Source organism: Pongo pygmaeus, chromosome 6 (genome assembly GCF_028885625.2).
Source record: "Pongo pygmaeus isolate AG05252 chromosome 6, NHGRI_mPonPyg2-v2.0_pri, whole genome shotgun sequence".
NCBI classification, from domain to species: Eukaryota; Metazoa; Chordata; class Mammalia; order Primates; family Hominidae; genus Pongo; species Pongo pygmaeus.
This window is the reverse complement of record NC_072379.2, coordinates 64,157,891-64,171,618: the sequence shown is the minus strand read 5'-3', so window position 1 is coordinate 64,171,618 and position 13,728 is coordinate 64,157,891. Positions and strand designations below refer to the sequence as shown.

Genomic DNA, 13,728 nt, shown 5'->3' with positions numbered 1-13,728 from the left:
TCCTTTTGCTCCTTCTCCTCTTCCTCCTCCTCCTTCTTCTTCTTCTTTCTCTCTCTCTCTCTTTCTCCCTCCCTCCCTCCCTCCCTCCCTCCCTCCTCTCTCTCCTGTCTGCTGTCATTGGGAAGCTGTGTGGTCAGCCAGTCAAAAAGAGCAGATTTCGGAGTCAGGAGTTCCAGGGTTCACAGTTGAGCTCCATTCCCTACTGGGTGACTGAGGGCAGTTTCTAAACTTCTCTGATCCTGTTCTGCCATCTGAAGAAGGGGAAAATAATACATCCTGTGTACGATTGTTATTGGTAATCAATGAGCTAATGTATGGAAGAGGCTGCATGTGGTTCTTGGTACAAAGAAGCAGATTATTATCAGTTACATGTAGGTGAGGCGTCCAAAATGCTAGAAGAAAAAACCTGAGCCTTTACACAGTATCGCTGTGTCCATCGTTACCTTATCTACTCCCATAGCATGCTCGCTTTTTTTCATAGAAATTACCTATTTTCCATGATTATTCAGTGAATCCACAACAATTTTATCTAATCTCATTCTTGGTTAGGGACTCATTAAAGTGTTATCAGTCTTATGGAATTATTTAAAACCTGTGAACTCCCCCAAATAATGCTTGAGGGTTCCAACCTTCCCTGCCCCCTCACAATACAGCTTCAGAAGCTGATTTGATCAAGTGAAACCAGTGTGCCTCGTACTTCATTTTCCTGGGTTTGCTGCTTTTCTAAGTATGTCTCACATAATGTATACTGCTTTTTTTTTCTTTTAGTCTTCATATTGTATATTAGATCCCTAGACTTCTTTGTTCTACACATCTGCTGCTCTGTATTCTGACCTACAACTGCATACTGCTTTAATAGAATGGATGTTTGCAGACGTGACTGTGATACTGGAATATGGAAGGATCCATCCAGGGTCAGGAAGCAGCAGGCTGGCTTCATTCTCAGTGTTTGTTTTCTGGGTCTTTGAAGGAGAGGTGTTGCAGGGAAAAAGGTTGTGCATCAGGAAGTGTCATTTAAAAAGGACCTGAGTTGGGCTGAGTTATCAGCAAATACACGCCATGGCTGTGCTCCCCACCCCCCACCGTACACTAACAGGGCAGCAACCCTGATTGTCTAACAAGCAGCAGAGCTGCCCAGCAGCGACCACATTAGGAAGGAATCGGAAACCAACGCTCCGCTGGCTGTCACCCCTTACCCACTTGCTGTCAGGTAGAGTACTTGTTTGTTATTATCTATTTTCAGTATCCTGCACCTGGGGGTGAACACCATCGGTGCTAAGACTTTTTAGTCTATGGGGATCTCTGCTGAGCACTAAAACCATGGGCTTCCCCTTTGGAAGAGGCAGAAAATACACTTCTCAGGTTCTCACTGCCAGCTCTGACAGGCTGAATTGCAGTTGGAGAAGGAAGCTGAGAACTGGGCTCCCTTCCTGTCTCCTAAGCCAGGGCAGAGCTGGGCTTCGGGTGATGGCAGGAGACAGAGAAGCAGGTAACTTCCCTGGAGGGAGCTGAGCAGGGCAAGTTCCCTCTTCCGGGGACATTCCAGGCATGACAGAGGTGCACAGGCACAGAAGCCCTGCTGCTTCGGCAAGCTAGGCTGCTCATAGCTGTGTCTATCCCCTCCCGGGACGTGGACCGTGGGGAGTGTCTATTCAGGACCATCTAGAAGAGTTCAGAGCCTTTCAAACTTCTTTTCAAATGCGTTCCTGACTGAGGACACAGCTCAAAGCTGCCTCTCAGGCTTAGAAACACTTCTTAATTTTCACTGTCGAGGGCTAGCTTTGAGTCAGATCCTTTCACCTCATCAAAAAGGGTGTCAGCACACAAGCTCTCCGAAATTACTCGCTTGGCTTTCTGCTCAGGGTGACTGTGGTAAAGAGGTTACAGCCCACAGGCAAACCCCAGTAATTGGCCTTGGCCTGGAGCCACACCTTGGAAGCCATCTCCCAGCGGGAGTGAAAGGAGTGTGGGGACAGGGCATCAATGTCTGCCCAAGGCAAAATACTGCGAACAGTAGCCTGCCTGTGGCACCCTCCCCACCTCTCTTCTAGAGCAGTAACCCTTCATTTTCTCAGCCTCTGCATGGGAAGTCTCATTTAGGCTCCTTAGTTCACCCACACCTTGCTACGACAAACAAAAAATGATAACCATTACAATATATGGAGTCCTTACTATGTGAGAAGCACTGTATCAGGTGTTTTCCACGTATCATCGTGATCTTCACAACAGCTGCTCAAGGAACACATCATAATGGTCCCTTTGGAGGCAACTACAGGGACCCAAAGAGGCTAAGCTACCCTTTAAGGTAAAATTGGCCAGGCCAGGATTTGAACCCAAGCCAGCCTGACTCAACAGTGAGTGCGGTTTCCCCGACACTATACCATCTACCATCCCGACTTCTCAGGCTTAGGCTATGTCTGGTTTCTGCGACATCATAAAATAAACATTATTAATTCATGAAGAAGCAAAGGACGTGAGCCATGGGAGTCATTGGGTAAATGAATATTGAATGACTGAATGGACCGGAGCTTCTGTCAGTTCCCTCTCATCCAAAGACTCAGCACCTCCAAGGCTCAGACCCCCAGGGCACTGCTACTTCAGAGATCTCTCCAGGCTCTGCTCACAGGCACTCACCCACTGCCTGACCTTGCAGGCTCCTGGAATTAAGCCATGAGTGGTTTCCTGTCTCTTGACAACATCTACCCTGAACTCAGACTTTGGTTTTCCTTTGTCCCTAGACCACAGCCTGAGGCAGCCAAACCCATTTCCTTGGGGATCCAGCGCAAACCAGAGAGTGTGGACAGGCCGATGGAAGAATGTTGGACCAGCTTTAAGAATGGGCTGTTCTAAGTCATGAATATTGTAGGAAGCAGCTCTAAGGACCACAGGGCTGGAGGGTGCACAGGAAGGGGCCAGTGCATACAGGTGAATGTTGGTTTTATTTTCAAATTTGTGCATCAAGGCTCTACCTATTTTTTTCCCTCTGAAATTAGGAAAATGGAAATAAGACACCCCTAGGAGTGCACCATAGCATGGCCTAGCATTTTTTCAAATGATCTTTAGATTCAAGGATGATTCGGAGGAAATGGAGATGGTGATTATTTTGTTAAACAAATGCTGCCTGCACAGACAGCTCATGAAGTGGGAGAATGACTAATTGCTATGGCTAAAATCAACTCCCTTCAGTACTGGACTCACAGGGGTCTTTCTCATAAGGCCCAATTATGCAAATTGCTTAGGCAATCTTTTTTTTTTTTTTTTCCCCCTCTCCTCATGGCAGGAAAAAAGAAGCTGTTTCTCTTCCTTAAAACTGTTTTATCTGGCCTGAGTAAGGCACAGAGGCAACTTTCCCCTGGGGTATGCCTGTGCTTGTGACTGTGGGCAGCAGACAGACCAAGCTGTTTCTTCTCTGCCTGTCTACACCTGTTCTCCACTTGCTCACACCCTGCTCTCTCCTCCTGTAGCAGTGGCTGCTGCTTCCCAGTCTCCACGGCTGCCCCTTCCCAGCATCTTCACACTGAAGGGCCAGTGTGCAGTCCTCCACCCTCTACTTTCTCTTCCTCCCTTGGTGACTTCATTCAGTCTCTTGGCTTTCCATAGCGCCTGCCTCTGAGGAACCCTGCCCAGACCTCTCTTCTGCACCCCTACCCACATTTCCAAGTCCCGACGCGTCCTCTCCATCTTCGTGTCCAACAGCCTCCCCTAACTTCCTAGGTCTAATGTGAAGGGCTGGGTCTTCCCCCAAACGTTTCCACAGGAACCTTTATTCTGTCTCAGATGCAGGGAACAGCATCCCTATCCTCCCAGGTGCTCCAGCCAAACACCATGGAGTAGTCTTTGACCTTGGTACCCCTCCTCTAATACCCAGCCTATCATCTATTGGGACATCTGCTGGCTTCAAAATATATGCAGAACGAGACTCTTTCTCAATCCCTCCATTACTATTGCTCTCCTCATTTCACTCAAAGTAAAAGCCAAAGTCTCCACAATGGTCTAGAAGGCACTACCAGGCACTTTCCCTCTGACCTCATCTCCTACTCCTCTCCTCCTTCTAACTGCTCCAGCCACGCTGGCCACCTGGCTGTTCCCCAGACACACCAGGCACCTCCCCCGACCTTAGGACCTTGGCGCTGGCTATTCCCACCTCCTCAGGACTTTGGTCAAATATCACCTGCCCGGTGAGCCCTGCCTAGTCACCTCCAGGAATCAGACCCCAGAGTAAGGAAGCCCTAGATCCCCAAGCTTGTACTCTCAATTCCTTGCCTTCTATATGAACTCATGACTCTATATAGAAGGTTATCACCTTCTAACATACTTGGTAATTTACTTATTTATAATGATTATTATTTATTGCCTGTCTCACTCACAAGAAGTAAACTCCATGAGAGAAAGTGTTTTTTTTTTTTTCCATTTTGTTCACTATGTATCCCAAAGGACTAGAACAGTTTCTAGGCACACAGTAGGCAGTTGATAAATATTTACTGAATGAATGAACACTACACGAACACCTTGCTGTTTTGTCTGACTGACACCTGGACCCTGAGTAAGGCATAGATGTGGCTTTCACTCGGGGTGTGCCTGTCCCTGTGAAATCTTAATAAGGGAAAACACCATCCCAGGATTCCTCCTGGGGAGGCCACTAGCATCCTGCCGACCTTTTTTTTTTTTTTTTTTTTTTGAAGTAATTTAATTTTTATTTTCATGAATACAAAATAGTTGTACAGATTTCTGAGGTACATGTGATAGTCTGATACAACCATACAGTGTATGGCTGAGGTATCCAGAACCCCAAGCATTTATCATTTGCTTGTCTTAAGAGCATTCCAATGCCACTCTTCTCGTTATTTTGAAATATACAATAAATTATTGTTAACTATAGTCATCCTATTGTGACACCAAACACCAGGTCTTATTCCTTCCATCTAACTATATTTTTGTGCCCATTAACTAATCTCTCCTTATCTCCCCTCCCCACTACCATTCCCAGCCCCTGATAACCATCATTCTACTCTCTACCTCCATAAGATCAAGATTTTTGCTCCCACAATATAAGCGATAATGTGATATTTGTCTCACTGCGCCTGGCTTATTTCACTTAACAGTGTCCTCCAATTCCACTGACATTGCTGCCAATGACAGGATTTCATTTTTTATGGCTGAATAATATTCCATTATATATATTTGCCACATTTTCTTTGCCTATTCATCCATCGATGAACTTGTGGGTTGATTCCATATCTTGGCTATTGTGAACAGTGCTGCAATAAACATGGGAATGCACATATCTCTGATATACTGACTTCCCTTCTTTTGGATATATACCCAGCAATGGGATTCCTGGATCATATAGTAACTCTGTTTTTAGTTTTTTGAGAAACCTCCATACTGTTCTCCATAGTGGTTGTACTAATTTCCATTCCCACCAACACTATACAAGGGTTCCCTTTCTCTTCATCCTCATCAGCATCTGTTACTTTCTGTCTTTTTGATAACTGCTATTTTAATTGGTGTAAGATGATATCTCATTGTGGTTTTGATTTGCATTTCCCTGATGATTAGTGATGTTAAGGATTTTTCACATACTTCTTGGCCATTTACATGTCTTCTTTCAAGATATGTCTATTCAGATCTTTTGCCTATTCGTAAATTGGATTTTTTGTTGTTATTGAGTTGTTTGAGTTCCTTAGATATTCTAGTTATTAATCCCTTGACAATTGAATAGTTTGCAAATATTTTCTTACGTTCTGTAGGTTATATCTTGACTCCATTGATTGTTTCCCTTGCTTTGCAGAAGGTTTTTAGCTTGCTGTAATCCACTTGTCCATTTCTTGCTTTAGTTGCCTGTGCATTTGAGTCTTATTCAAGAAATCTGTGCCCAGACCAACGTCTTGGAGAGTTTTTCCAATGTTTTCTTCTAGTAGTTTCATAGTTTCAGGTCTTCAATTTAAGTCTTTAATCCACTTTGATTTGATTTGTGTATATGGTGAGAGACAGGGGTCTAGTTTCATTCTTCTGCATGTGGATATCAGTTTTTCCAGCACCATTTATTTAAGAGACCGTCCTTCACCAATATATGTTCTTGGCCTTTTTGCTGCTGACCCTTTTTCAAACACAACAAAAGCCATCTCGTCCATGTGTCCATGAGTTCAATTGTTGTAGAAACAGCCCCATATATTTGAAATGAAGCTGAAAAGGGGTATAAGAAATTCATTTCTGCCAGCTTGAATATCCAGCTCATCACACTTAGGCAACTCTCCTAACCTAGCTTGCCAAGAGCCACACGCCCACTTTGAGGACAAGAGACCCTACCGGAACCCTGGAGATAGGCATATTTGGTCGCTGATTCTCCTTGGCCCTCATGACCATGGACTGACCTCAATTGTCTCCAATTTCACTGCCTTGCAAACATTTTGTCGTTGTTGCACCTACTTCCCACACTGGTGTGCATACAGTATTCAAACAGTTTGAATCTTTTTTTGAGACAGAGTCTCATTCTGTCACCCATACTGAAGTGCAGTGGTGTGATCACGGCTCACTGCAGGATTGACCTCCCCCAGCTCAGGTATCCTCCTATCTCACCTTCCCAAGGAGCTGGGACTAGAGGTATGCCATCACACCCAGCAAATTGCTTTCGTTTTTGTTTTTGATAGAAAAGGGGTCTTGCTGTGTTTCCCCAGCTGGTCTTGAGCTCCAGAGCTCAAGCCATCCACCCGCCTTGATCTCCCAAAGTACTGGGATTACAGGCATGAGCCACCACTCCTGGCCCATCACAAATCTCTTACTCTCTCTGTGCCTCAGTTTCTTCATCTGTAAAATCAAGATCATGATAATAGTACCCAGCTCACAGGCTTGTGGTGAAGATTGATTGAGTTGATAGTACAAAGTGCTTAAAACAGTGGAGAGCATACAGTAAGTGCTCAGTAAGTGTTAGCTATTATTAGTAGTATTGCTATTATCATTACTATTAATGTTAATTAATATTAATGTTAAACACAGTGTCTGATTTGGATTTTTATTCGCAGCACCTAGTACAGTACCTGGGATATAGAAAGTGCTCAGGAAAAGTTTGCTGGATGGACGAATAAATAAATAAATGAGGATGAGCTATTTCAATGCAGGGGCTGTATGTCTTCATCTCTGTTTAGTACAAACCTAGTCCCTAATAATTCTTTAAAAATGCATGTTGAATTTTGAATCAATGGCACATAAGAAAGTTTCTGCATTTATCTTGTACAGTACAGAAAGCTTTGGAGGAACATAAAAAAAAAACAAAATTAGTAATAGCATTGAAGTAGTGGGGGTGGTACCTAAGAAACTCTGGGAGACGGAGAGACCAAGGTGTGACTTTGGGAACAATTTTTAACTCTTCTGGGTTTCTATGTTCTCCTCTATCAAATGAGGCTAAGATGAGTCTCTGGATCCTAAGAGGGCTAAACCAGACAATGATTGCAAAGTTCACAGTTCTAGGCCTGGCACCTGCTAACTGCTCATTCAGTAAGTGTTGGCTTTAAAACCATGTGTCAAGTACAGCTGACACATGCCCCTCTGCCCATCAGGCTGCAGGGCTTGACCAGAAGATGAGGGGCCCTGATTTATGGGACAATAGCCAACTACCCAGGAGCCCATCATTCTACCCCATCTTTCTAAATATCTTAACCAGAGGCTTCTCTTTCTTGTGCCCTCTTACCCATGATCCAGGGACAATCTAAATAAGTTCCTGCTACTATAACCAGAACTTCTCTAATTGTCATGTGCAAGGTATTTCTCCAAAATCTTTCAAAGAAGTACAGAGCAGTTGTACCCCTTCAGCAGACTTTAGAATGAAACTGGGCATTTCCCACTGGTTGCCTTGCCCCCAACTTCCTCCCTTGGACCCTCTCCAAGTCTACGCAGCCGACGGTGTCTTGGAAAGGAGACTCAGAGCGTGATGAATCGAGCACTCAGTCACAGATTATATTCATCTTTATGCTTGCCCAATATAAACCAAACTTTTGCCTTAGTTAGTTTAAATCCAGAAAATACCCAGCAGTTTATAACTTATCTCTGACCATTCTATGAGGTCTGTATGATTAATTTTTTTATATCTTTTTTTTTTTGAGACAAAATATTACTCTGTCACCCAGACTGGAGTCCAGTGGTATGATCTCAGCTCACTGCAACCTCCACCCCCTCAACTCCAAGCCACTCTCATGCCTCAGTCTCCTGAGTAGCTGGGATTACAGGCACCCACCACCACGTCTGGCTAATTTTTGTATTTTTAGTAGAGACAGGGTTTTGCTATCTTGGCCAGCCTGGTCTCGAACTCCTGGCCTCAAGTGATCTGCCCACCTCAGCCTCCCAAAGTGCTGGGATTACAGATGTGAGCCACCACACCCGGCCTAAAATGTCATATATTTTGAACTGACTGACTTCTCCAAAAACTTATGGTTATTAGTTGAGAGAGAGAAATTGAGAGAACGTTTCCCTGCACTTGGATGAGAGGAGAGCGGAACAGCCTGCATCTCTGGTGCTGGGGAGTATCAAACAAGGGGAATTGGGAGAAGGATGGAGGCAACAGCGTAGCTCTTTGCCTTTCAAAATTAAAATGGGATGCTGCTTTATATTACAAATCTAAGGAATTAGAAGAGCAGCAAACCAAGCAACTAAGTTTGTTCTCCTTGCATAAACTTTAAAAATCCAGCTTAAAAGTTCTCAAGCTTAAAATTTGAAAAATGAAAACAAATGCATGGCATGACAGAGGGGATAATTCCTGCACTTTTGGAAACGTTCTCACGTTTTCTCCATTTCATCCTATGAATGAAAATGCCATCAAAGGGGAATAAGGCTATTCGCAGAGTGCTCATCACCACAGTAACCACTGAGCATCTGTACCCTTTAGTATCTTCATTTTGATTATAATAAATGAGTTACAAATCTATATCTGGGGCCCTAGTTATATATTTGCCATATGTTCACACCACATGCACACACACACACACACACACACTCACATATATGGTGACTAAGACTAAGAGTCAGCCTAAAAGAATGATTTGGAGTGGGAGCTCTTGGAGGGAATGGTAGGAAAATAACACGGATCGACTCAGTCTCATTTTCTACTAAATTTCAATAATGAGAAGTGTGCTCAGTAAATGTTTGTTGACTATATGAATAAAGGAAATGGTGCATTTAACCAGAATTGCATATTTAAATATGGTGGTAGTGTGTACAATATTAGAGGAAGGAAATGCAGGCAACAAGGAGAAGGCTTTTGCGATGACCCATGACACTCTGATACTGCCATTCTGTGCAAAGTTGCTCACATTTTGACATTCATGATCATTTTTAATTCCCCAAAACAAGCAACTGAACTTTCAACTTCCTTTTATTACCATAAAATATATGCAATAGATACCCTCACCCCATTCCTCACCCACCCCCCAATTAGCTTTACCTGGTGCCTAAACCACAGCACATCTCAGACTCACCCTATCCCTCCTTAGACTTCTCTGTATCCTTTACCCGATCCTTCCAGGTGTCCAAACAGTGTCATCCGGTGTCCTGACATGGGGCCCCAATGGACTGACCCAGGGTGGAAAGAAAGAGTGAGAAGAAATCAGACGGAAGAATTTAGGAGATGTGGCAACAGAGTGGATGTAGCAGAAGGGACACAGAGAGTGCCTAAAGATGACTCTTTGGTCAGCATGTGATGAAAAGAATGAAGACATTGGGGAAGTGGGGAGCAGAAGCGGATGTGGGCCCAGGAGGGAAACGGTAGATTTGGACTGGGGCATGCTGAGGTCAGCAGCAACATCGAAGTCCTGAGCACCCTCATATTGTTGCAGATTCCAGACAGCAGAGATGGCAAAAAGATGCATGGAAGAGAGACACAGCAGGGTCAGGTTCTGGCCTCAGGAGCCAAGGGGGAAGTGCCTGAGAAGGAGACCCCCAAATGAGGCCTGTGTCAATGAGGTCTTTAGGGGACTGGTTTCCATGTATGCCAGGCCATACTCCCTGGATTCCCAGCATTGAGAAGACCAAACACTTCTACACATTTATTACTGAAGCCCCCTGTAAGCTGAAGGTGGAGGAAGTAGCCAATCTCCTAAGCCGTGTGTGGCTGAGGCAGTTGTCAGAGCGGTGACGAGGGAAATGCTCATTATTCTTCTATCCCTCACTTGGCCAAATAAAGAACTTCTTAGAATTCTTCCCCTGTGACAAAACGGGGCTGTAATTCGGAAAGCCTCAGGCAAGTTTGCCAGGGCCGCGGTAACCAAGCACCACAGACTAGGTGGCTTCAAGACTGGACGGCTTCAACAGAAAGTTATTTTTGCTCAATTCTGGAAGCCGGAAGTCCAAAATCAAGGTACTTGCAGGGTTAGTTTGATCTGAGGGCTGCGAGGGAAGGACCTGTTGTAGACCTCTCTCCTAGGTTTGCAGGCCTTGGTCCTGATGTTCACAGGGCATCCTTCCTGTGCCTTCACATCATCTTCTCTCTGAATGTATCTCTGGGTCCAAATTTCCCTATTTTAAAATAAGGAAATCAGTCCTATTGGGTTAGCTCCCCGCCCCTCACTTTAACTTGATTACCTCTGTAAAGACCCTACCTCCAAATAAGATCACATTCTGAGTACTGAGGGCTAGGACCTCAGTATCTGAATTCAGGGTGGGTGGATGCACAATTCATTCCATAACGTTAAGAAGGAAGGGATAAGTGCCCAAGGAATCACATGCTCGCTCAGGGAGAGTTCCAAGCGTGCAGAGCTGGTGGTCATAGCCTAGCCTCAGGCCTTTGGAAATCCCCTAAATCTGGTTTTCCCAGTTCTCATAATCTCATTTCACCAAAATACGGCATCTCAATACATTCCATGCATTTCTGGTGACAAGCTCATTCTGGTGCACGCTAAGCAATGTGCTAACTACGTCTTAACTGGGTGGTTAGGGTGGTTTAACTGGTTTGGTTAACATAGATCTCTGAGGCATTTCACCCATTCCTTAAGCCTAAACAAATCTCATCCAGGTGTTTAAGACATTGCATAATATTAGACCATTTGAAGCTTCATCTCCTTGGGGCAATGATGATGATGGTGATGAAAGTGGCTGGTGACTGTTCTCAGTTTCATCGCCATAACGCAACCCTATGTTGTGTTCCTCCACACTGGTGTGAGGGACACTACTGAGTGAGGCAGAGTTTGCACTCAGGATAGAGAAATATAGACTCATGCACAGATTCCAGCTGAGTCCCTCCGATGTGCTAGGTACTATGTCCAGCCCCCCAGGATTCACCTGTAAGCAGGACAGTCTTTTGGATGACAGAGGGAATTCTCATATATCCACAGGCAGATGGAATTTACAAGTGAAAAGACCTAGAAGCTCAGAGACAGGGGGACTGAACTTTTTGCTTTCAGTCAGAATCTTTGCTTACGGTTGTGCAAATGCTTGCATTGGTGGGTATCCATGCCGTATAACGTGCTACCTATTTTTACATTACCCTTGCACATAAGCATACTATTGGGAGGGAAAATGAAGAGGGTGGAGGTGGTAACAAACTCAAGCTAAGGAAATGGGATTTGGATGGGTACAAAGTCCACAGAATTAGCTTGAGGAAAATGAACCAGGATTCACACAGGAGTTTTCAAACATCTCAATATCAGGACCCCTTTACCCTCTTAAAACTTACTTCATGAGGACCTTAAAGAGCTTTTGTTTGTGTGACTTAGATGTATTAATATTTACTACATTAGAAATTAAAAGAAATGGTTGTAATATTTGTTCATTCATTTAAAATAACTATAACAAACTCTTTATTTTTTAACACTAATAATGGTTTTCATGAAAAGTAACTATATTTCCCCCAACCCCCACAAAATGTAATGATAAGATTGGCATTGTGTTATATTTTTAGAAATTTATTTAATGTCTGGTCTTAGAGAAGATGGCTAAAATCTCATATCTACTTCTGTCTTCAATCTGTTACTTATGTTGCTTTGGCTGAAGTATAAAAAGAAAATCCAGTCTTACACAGTAAAGTCAAGTCTTAGGTATACAGTTGGAAAAGGCAGGATTTGCGATCTCTCAGAAAGAACCTAGGGACCCCCCAGTGGTCCCCTGGCCATATTTTGAGAATTGTTGGACTAATAGTGGTTTTATAATCTTGTTATATCCTGATTGGATTTCTCTTTCTAACTATACCGTTAAACGGAAACTCAAATTTCAGAATTTTAATCCATAATATGAAATTTTAGATATGGATTAGTGTCATGTAGATACATGCAAAGTCTTAACTCTTTCTACCTCCACATTTAAGAAGTCAGTACAGTGGGATGACTTTGGCTCACTGCAACCTCTGCCTCCCGGGTTCAAGCGATTCTTGTGCGTCAGCCATCCGAGTAGCTGGGATTACAGGCACGCACCACCACACCTGGCTAATATTTGTATTTTGAGTAGAGACAGGGTTTTGCCATGTTGGCCAGGCTGGTCTTGAACTCCTGGCCTCAAGTGATTTGCCTGCCTCAGCCTCCCAAAGTGCTGGGATTGCGGGCATGAACCACTGCACCAGGCCTAAAAGTCACTATCTTTTAGTTTGTTTGCGGTGAAAAAAAATAGTTTAAAAAATAAATTAGAAACAGACACTATTACCCAGTATCTATATTTAATCACAGAAATATTTCTTAATGCTTCCAACTCTGAAGTCCCAGACATTCTTAACTATGTACTGTAGTTATAAATAATATGAAGGCTGGAGCACAGTGGCTCACGCCAGTAATCCCAGCACTTTAGGAGGCCATGACAGGCAGATTGCTTGAGCCAAGGAGTTCGAGGCCAGCCTGGGCAACATAGTGAGACCCCTCTCCCGCCTCATCTCTACAGTAAATAAATTAGTCAAGTGTGGTGGCAATGTGTCTGTAGTCCCAGCTACTCAGGAGGCTGAGGTGGGAGGATCCCTTGAGCCCAGGAGGTCAAGGCTGAAGTGAGCTGTAATTGCACCACTGCATTCCAGCTTAGTAGACACAGCGACAGCCTTTTTCAAAAAGAAAGAAAATATGTATCCCTGCACCACAGGAAATAGGAAGTATTGTGTGACTTTTTCTCGGTCTTTCGAGGAACTGTGTCATATGAATCATGATGACTGCTGAAAATGCATAGGAAGATAAAGAAAAGTGACTTGTTGCTCAACTGTTTCAAGCCCAACTCTGGGTACCAAACTGTGGCTCCCTAAACTAACCCAGAGGGCTTGACTCTGACAAAGCTCTAGGTGTAGCCATAAGACTGACCCTTAAACATCTTACCTGAGATAGCGACAGTCTCACCCTGAAAGCAGACCACAAATTGTGTTTATAATCTAGTGGTTTGCAGGATATGACGTACTACCTAATGAATAGGGTGACCGAGTTTGGTGCGATTAGTCCGCAGATGCCAGAAAGGCTGAAGAAGCCTGCCATGAAACTAAGTTTCTGGCCAGTGGTTCCAGCCTAATCTCAGACCCTGGGAACAGAGAAGCACCCCTTCATCTCCTCCTGCAGGTAGAGATTCACCACATTCACCTTTGTAAGCTCCCCTTCCAACAACCTTGGGCACCTTTTGCAACCTATAAAGGTCCTCTCCTTGAATGCCTGCTGCTTTTCCCTGTGCTTGTCCTATCTCACTCAGGTCTATGATTCCCCTGACGACATTCCCCACCCCCTCCCCATCCCATCTCAGCTGTCCTTCTCAGCCTCACTATCGACTCTCATTCCTCACCTGAGTGTT

General features: G+C 44.2%; 1 long non-coding RNA gene across 1 annotated transcript; it reads left to right on the top strand.

The window, feature by feature from the left end:
- The first annotated feature begins 1,045 nt into the window (after positions 1 to 1,045).
- LOC129040399 (uncharacterized) lies at positions 1,046 to 11,745 on the top strand. Its single transcript, XR_008503611.1, has 4 exons — positions 1,046 to 1,210; positions 2,739 to 2,925; positions 9,515 to 9,753; positions 9,825 to 11,745. It is a non-coding gene; the product is annotated as an uncharacterized LOC129040399 (long non-coding RNA).
- Positions 11,746 to 13,728: the final 1,983 nt, after the last annotated feature.